The sequence below is a fragment of the Triturus cristatus genome, chromosome 8 (genome assembly GCF_964204655.1).
Source record: "Triturus cristatus chromosome 8, aTriCri1.1, whole genome shotgun sequence".
Lineage (NCBI taxonomy): Eukaryota > Metazoa > Chordata > Amphibia > Caudata > Salamandridae > Triturus > Triturus cristatus.
The window spans coordinates 739,738,924-739,746,223 of NC_140591.1; the positions used below are offsets into that span (position 1 = coordinate 739,738,924).

At 41.7% G+C, this 7,300-nt stretch overlaps 1 non-coding gene across 1 annotated transcript; it reads right to left on the reverse strand.

Moving 5' to 3' along the window:
- Window positions 1-295: 295 nt before the first annotated feature.
- Window positions 296-368, reverse strand: TRNAV-CAC (transfer RNA valine (anticodon CAC)). The gene has a single exon. It is a non-coding gene; the product is annotated as a tRNA-Val (tRNA).
- Between the last annotated feature and the right edge of the window lie 6,932 nt (window positions 369-7,300).

Sequence of the window (7,300 nt, forward strand, 5' to 3'; positions counted from 1 at the left end):
ATTGAGCCGAGGGCCTCTGCACTCAAAGCCAGAAACACTCCACTAAAATAGGATTCCTGTTGGTGCCAACAATTCTTCATGTTAATGCTTGTTCTAGGTGAGCAGCGAACCGATTGCAGGGCTCTTTTGAAAGCAAGGTCTGAGAACCAACAGATACATCCACACGCCGATTACTTTAGTGTTTTGAGAGAATTCCCTTTCTTGGAACGAGATTGCATGAAATAATCTTCAGGGCTTGGACAATTCCATGGCAAAACGGCACCTATCAACATTGTAGCCAACACAATATAACAACTGTTTCTGCCCGGTTTCGAACCGGGGACCTTTCGCGTGTGAGGCGAACGTGATAACCACTACACTACAGAAACAGATACCTACAGTTGATTTTTCTGTAATGAAACTGCTCCGAACTGGCTATTCCATGGGCCTCTGGCTTTAGATTTAATTCATGCAACCTGCCCGACATCCCTAGCTGAACGCTCGTACATGCCATGCAAGACCGGATGTTTGGTATTAGCTCAGACTGGGCAGGGCTGAAGCATGAGACTCTAGCAAAGAATTATCCACTACTGCAAAGAAAAAATTGATGTTGGCTTTGAAACGCAAACTTCAAAACAACTTGAAAAGAGTACCAAGAAAAGGGCTCGTCCGGGATTTGAACCCGGGACCTCTCGCACCCAAAGCGAGAATCATACCCCTAGACCAACGAGCCCTCAAAATCCTCTTACCTCTCAAAAGCCAATGCCGGCTCTAAGCCCGCAATGAAGATCATGCTGGTATCTTTATGATGCTTGGTCTGTGAATACGCATGAAAGTCAGTCTCAACTTACCCTTTCTCAAACGATAGCACTATCATTTACAAGTGTCTCCTTTTATTTCGTCCCAGCTTTGGACACGTCTTACAGGAAGTCAGCCCTTATTTATATATTTCTGCAGTGGCTGAAGCTTAATGAGAAAGAGTAACAAGTTGTTCATAACAACATAAGAAACACATTGTGCATTTTCTCTCAAATACTCCTTCACTTTGTGCCAATAGAAATACCAAGGTGAATACCTAGGCCACAGATTCAAGCTAAAGATCTTCCTGCTGAATGCAAGGCGCAATAAAAACTGCATATCGCTGGACTAAAGCATTCCTTGCATAGCCTCTAACATCATAACATAACTGAGCTGCTAGCAGCAAGCTAACCAATACCTTTCTGAAATGAGAATTACATGTGCTTATCTGCTCAATCAGTGCTCAATCAGGCTCGATCAGAAAAGGTGGAAAGGGTCCAAGTGGATGCCCCTTCCTTTTTAGGGTGGGTCCTGCTGACTATCATAGGATTGCTTGTAAAAGTGGCCAGGGTCAGAGGAAAAGCTGCCAACACTTCTTAGCGTTCTCTATAGATGCAGCCATTTTCTGTGTCTGTAATTTCGGCCTTTTCCCAGAAGTCTCTATTCTGCCTAAGCAAATTAACAAAAGCAGTGCTTATTCCTCACTTGCTCAAATGTCCTTCCTGTCCAGAAAGCTCTGATTAAGCATGCTTATTTTCTTTTTCTGGGATATTTTAAATTGTTTCGCTGTCCAGTCTGTGGCAGTAGAAAGCTGCTTATTATGCCAGGTTTTGATGAATCCCCAAGGTGCAAGTACAGAGGAATATATCAGTCTGTAGGATATGGAACTTTTAGCTAACACATCACAATATGTGATGCTTGCCAAGAAAACACTACATTCTGGAGCGCTGATGATCAGAACATTCTGCTCCTGAAGGATAGAAAAGACAGCTTGATTGAAATAAAGTCTGTTTATATTGACGCTCTCTCTCTCCCTATATATACATACATGCGTACACACACACACACAGGTATGTCATGCATTTCTTCAGATTTGTTTCAACCATTTACCATTTATTGGAGAATCCCTACTTTTCAAGTGACTGCAAATGAAGTCATCTCTGGCACTTTTTGTGCAAAGTAAGAGACACACATGGCACCTTTTTATAAAAGTCATCGGTTTCTTTGTTACTGTGTACTTTCAAAGCATGGGGCTTTCACACGTCAGGTAAACCTGATTACCACTACACAACAAAAGCAGATGCAGCTTTCTTATCTATGTCGTGATAGAACAGTTGTGAATTGAGTAGAAGAAGGGCCCTGATGTGATACTTATTACATGCTTCCTGTAAGATAGTCAAACATGCAGGCTAGGAAGGAAGATGCAAATATCAATGTATTAGAAAAACACCTAAAGGCGAGTGATATGCTTTCATTCATGCATGGCTAGGAAAAATCGCCATACTGTTGCAAACATTCTTACACCACCAACTGGAAATAAATGATTCTGACATTAAACGTAAAGGTGACAATGCATTTGTATCATCACCTTGAGAAGGATCATCTTGGAATTGAGCCGAGGGCCTCTGCACTCAAAGCCAGAAACACTCCACTAAAATAAGATTCCTGTTGGTGCCAACAATTCTTCATGTTAATGCTTGTTCTAGGTGAGCAGCGAACCGATTGCAGGGCTCTTTTGAAAGCAAGGTCTGAGAACCAACAGATACATCCACACGCCGATTACTTTAGTGTTTTGAGAGAATTCCCTTTCTTGGAACGAGATTGCATGAAATAATCTTCAGGGCTTGGACAATTCCATGGCAAAACGGCACCTATCAACATTGTAGCCAACACAATATAACAACTGTTTCTGCCCGGTTTCGAACCGGGGACCTTTGGCGTGTGAGGCGAACGTGATAACCACTACACTACAGAAACAGATACCTACAGTTGATTTTTCTGTAATGAAACTGCTCCGAACTGGCTATTCCATGGGCCTCTGGCTTTAGATTTAATTCATGCAACCTGCCCGACATCCCTAGCTGAACGCTCGTACACGCCATGCAAGACCAGATGTTTGGTATTAGCTCAGACTGGGCAGGGCTGAAGCATGAGACTCTAGCAAAGAATTATCCACTACTGCAAAGAAAAAATTGATGTTGGCTTTGAAACGCAAACTTCAAAACAACTTGAAAAGAGTACCAAGAAAAGGGCTCGTCCGGGATTTGAACCCGGGACCTCTCGTACCCAAAGCGAGAATCATACCCCTAGACCAACGAGCCCTCAAAATCCTCTTACCTCTCAAAAGCCAATACCGGCTCTAAGCCCGCAATGAAGATCATGCTGGTATCTTTATGATGCTTGGTCTGTGAATACGCATGAAAGTCAGTCTCAACTTACCCTTTCTCAAACGATAGCACTATCATTTACAAGTGTCTCCTTTTATTTCGTCCCAGCTTTGGACACGTCTTACAGGAAGTCAGCCCTTATTTATATATTTCTGCAGTGGCTGAAGCTTAATGAGAAAGAGTAACAAGTTGTTCATAACAACATAAGAAACACATTGTGCATTTTCTCTCAAATACTCCTTCACTTTGTGCCAATAGAAATACCAAGGTGAATACCTAGGCCACAGATTCAAGCTAAAGATCTTCCTGCTGAATGCAAGGCGCAATAAAAACTGCATATCGCTGGACTAAAGCATTCCTTGCATAGCCTCTAACATCATAACATAACTGAGCTGCTAGCAGCAAGCTAACCAATAACTTTCTGAAATGAGAATTACATGTGCTTATCTGCTCAATCAGTGCTCAATTAGGCTCGATCAGGCGAGACTTAGAAAAGGTGGAAAGGGTCCAAGTGGATGCCCCTTCCTTTTTAGGGTGGGTCCTGCTGACTATCATAGGATTGCTTGTAAAAGTGGCCAGGGTCAGAGGAAAAGCTGCCAAAACTTCTTAGCGTTCTCTATAGATGCAGCCATTTTCTGTGTCTGTAATTTCCGCCTTTTCCCAGAAGTCTCTATTCTGCCTATGCAAATTAACAAAAGCAGTGCTTATTCCTCACTTGCTCAAATGTCCTTCCTGTCCAGAAAGCTTTGATTAAGCATGCTTATTTTCTTTTTCTGGGATATTTTAAATTGTTTCGCTGTCCAGTCTGTGGCAGTAGAAAGCTGCTTATGATGCCAGGTTTTGATGAATCCCCAAGGTGCAAGTACAGAGGAATATATCAGTCTGTAGGATATGGAACTTTTAGCTAACACATCACAATATGTGATGCTTGCCAAGAAAACACTACATTCTGGAGCGCTGATGATCAGAACATTCTGCTCCTGAAGGATAGAAAAGACAGCTTGATTGAAATAAAGTCTGTTTATATTGACGCTCTCTCTCTCCCTATATATACATACATGCGTATACACACACACACAGGTATGTCATGCATTTCTTCAGATTTGTTTCAACCATTTACCATTTATTGGAGAATCCCTACTTTTCAAGTGACTGCAAATGAAGTCATCTCTGGCACTTTTTGTGCAAAGTAAGATACACACATGACACCTTTTTATAAAAGTCATCGGTTTCTTTGTTACTGTGTAATTTCAAAGCATGGGGCTTTCACACGTCAGGTAAACCTGATTACCACTACACAACAAAAGCAGATGCAGCTTTCTTATCTATGTCGTGATAGAACAGTTGTGATTTGAGTAGAAGAAGGGCCCTGATGTGATACTTATTACATGCTTCCTGTAAGATAGTCAAACATGCAGGCTAGGAAGGAAGATGCAAATATGAATGTATTAGAAAAACACCTAAAGGCGAGTGATATGCTTTCATTCATGCATGGCTAGGAAAAATCGCCATACTGTTGCAAACATTCTTACACCACCAACTGGAAATAAATGATTCTGACATTAAACGTAAAGGTGACAATGCATTTGTATCATCACCTTGAGAAGGATCATCTTGGAATTGAGCCGAGGGCCTCTGCACTCAAAGCCAGAAACACTCCACTAAAATAAGATTCCTGTTGGTGCCAACAATTCTTCATGTTAATGCTTGTTCTAGGTGAGCAGCGAACCGATTGCTGGGCTCTTTTGAAAGCAAGGTCTGAGAACCAACAGATACATCCACACGCCGATTACTTTAGTGTTTTGAGAGAATTCCCTTTCTTGGAACGAGATTGCATGAAATAATCTTCAGGGCTTGGACAATTCCATGGCAAAACGGCACCTATCAACATTGTAGCCAACACAATATAACAACTGTTTCTGCCCGGTTTCGAACCGAGGACCTTTCGCGTGTGAGGCGAACATGATAACCACTACACTACAGAAACAGATACCTACAGTTGATTTTTCTGTAATGAAACTGCTCCGAACTGGCTATTCCATGGGCCTCTGGCTTTAGATTTCTTTCATGCAACCTGCCCGACATCCCTAGCTGAACGCTCGTACATGCCATGCAAGACCAGATGTTTGGTATTAGCTCAGACTGGGCAGGGCTGAAGCATGAGACTCTAGCAAAGAATTATCCACTACTGCAAAGAAAAAATTGATGTTGGCTTTGAAACGCAAACTTCAAAACAACTTGAAAAGAGTACCAAGAAAAGGGCTCGTCCGGGATTTGAACCCGGGACCTCTCGAACCCAAAGCGAGAATCATACCCCTAGACCAACAAGCCCTCAAAATCCTCTTACCTCTCAAAAGCCAATACCGGCTCTAAGCCCGCAATGAAGATCATGCTGGTATCTTTATGATGCTTGGTCTGTGAATACGCATTAAAGTCAGTCTCAACTTACCCTTTCTCAAACGATAGCACTATCATTTACAAGTGTCTCCTTTTATTTCGTCCCAGCTTTGGACACGTCTTACAGGAAGTCAGCCCTTATTTATATATTTCTGCAGTGGCTGAAGCTTAATGAGAAAGAGTAACAAGTTGTTCATAACAACATAAGAAACACATTGTGCATTTTCTCTCAAATACTCCTTCACTTTGTGCCAATAGAAATACCAAGGTGAATACCTAGGCCACAGATTCAAGCTAAAGATCTTCCTGCTGAATGCAAGGCGCAATAAAAACTGCATATCGCTGGACTAAAGCATTCCTTGCATAGCCTCTAACATCATAACATAACTGAGCTGCTAGCAGCAAGCTAACCAATACCTTTCTGAAATGAGAATTACATGTGCTTATCTGCTCAATCAGTGCTCAATCAGGCTCGATCAGAAAAGGTGGAAAGGGTCAAAGTGGATGCCCCTTCCTTTTTAGGTGGGTCCTGCTGACTATCATAGGATTGCTTGTAAAAGTGGCCAGGGTCAGAGGAAAAGCTGCCAACACTTCTTAGCGTTCTCTATAGATGCAGCCATTTTCTGTGTCTGTAATTTCGTCCTTTTCCCAGAAGTCTCTATTCTGCCTATGCAAATTAACAAAAGCAGTGCTTATTCCTCACTTGCTCAAATGTCCTTCCTGTCCAGAAAGCTCTGATTAAGCATGCTTATTTTCTTTTTCTGGGATATTTTAAATTGTTTCGCTGTCCAGTCTGTGGCAGTAGAAAGCTGCTTATGATGCCAGGTTTTGATGAATCCCCAAGGTGCAAGTACAGAGGAATATATCAGTCTGTGGGATATGGAACATTTAGCTAACACATCACAATATGTGATGCTTGCCAAGAAAACACTACATTCTGGAGCGCTGATGATCAGAACATTCTGCTCCTGAAGGATAGAAAAGACAGCTTGATTGAAATAAAGTCTGTTTATATTGACGCTCTCTCTCTCCCTATATATACATACATGCGTACACACACACACACAGGTATGTCATGCATTTCTTCAGATTTGTTTCAACCCTTTATCATTTATTGGAGAATCCCTACTTTTCAAGTGACTGCAAATGAAGTCATCTCTGGCACTTTTTGTGCAAAGTAAGAGACACACATGACACCTTTTTATAAAAATCATCGGTTTCTTTGTTACTGTGTACTTTCAAAGCATGGGGCTTTCACACGTCAGGTAAACCTGATTACCACTACACAACAAAAGCAGATGCAGCTTTCTTATCTATGTCGTGATAGAACAGTTGTGAATTGAGTAGAAGAAGGGCCCTGATGTGATACTTATTACATGCTTCCTGTAAGATAGTCAAACATGCAGGCTAGGAAGGAAGATGCAAATATCAATGTATTAGAAAAACACCTAAAGGCGAGTGATATGCTTTCATTCATGCATGGCTAGGAAAAATCGCCATACTGTTGCAAACATTCTTACACCACCAACTGGAAATAAATGATTCTGACATTAAACGTAAAGGTGACAATGCATTTGTATCATCACCTTGAGAAGGATCATCTTGGAATTGAGCCGAGGGCCTCTGCACTCAAAGCCAGAAACACTCCACTAAAATAAGATTCCTGTTGGTGCCAACAATTCTTCATGTTAATGCTTGTTCTAGGTGAGCAGCGAACCGATTGCAGGGCTCTTTTGAAA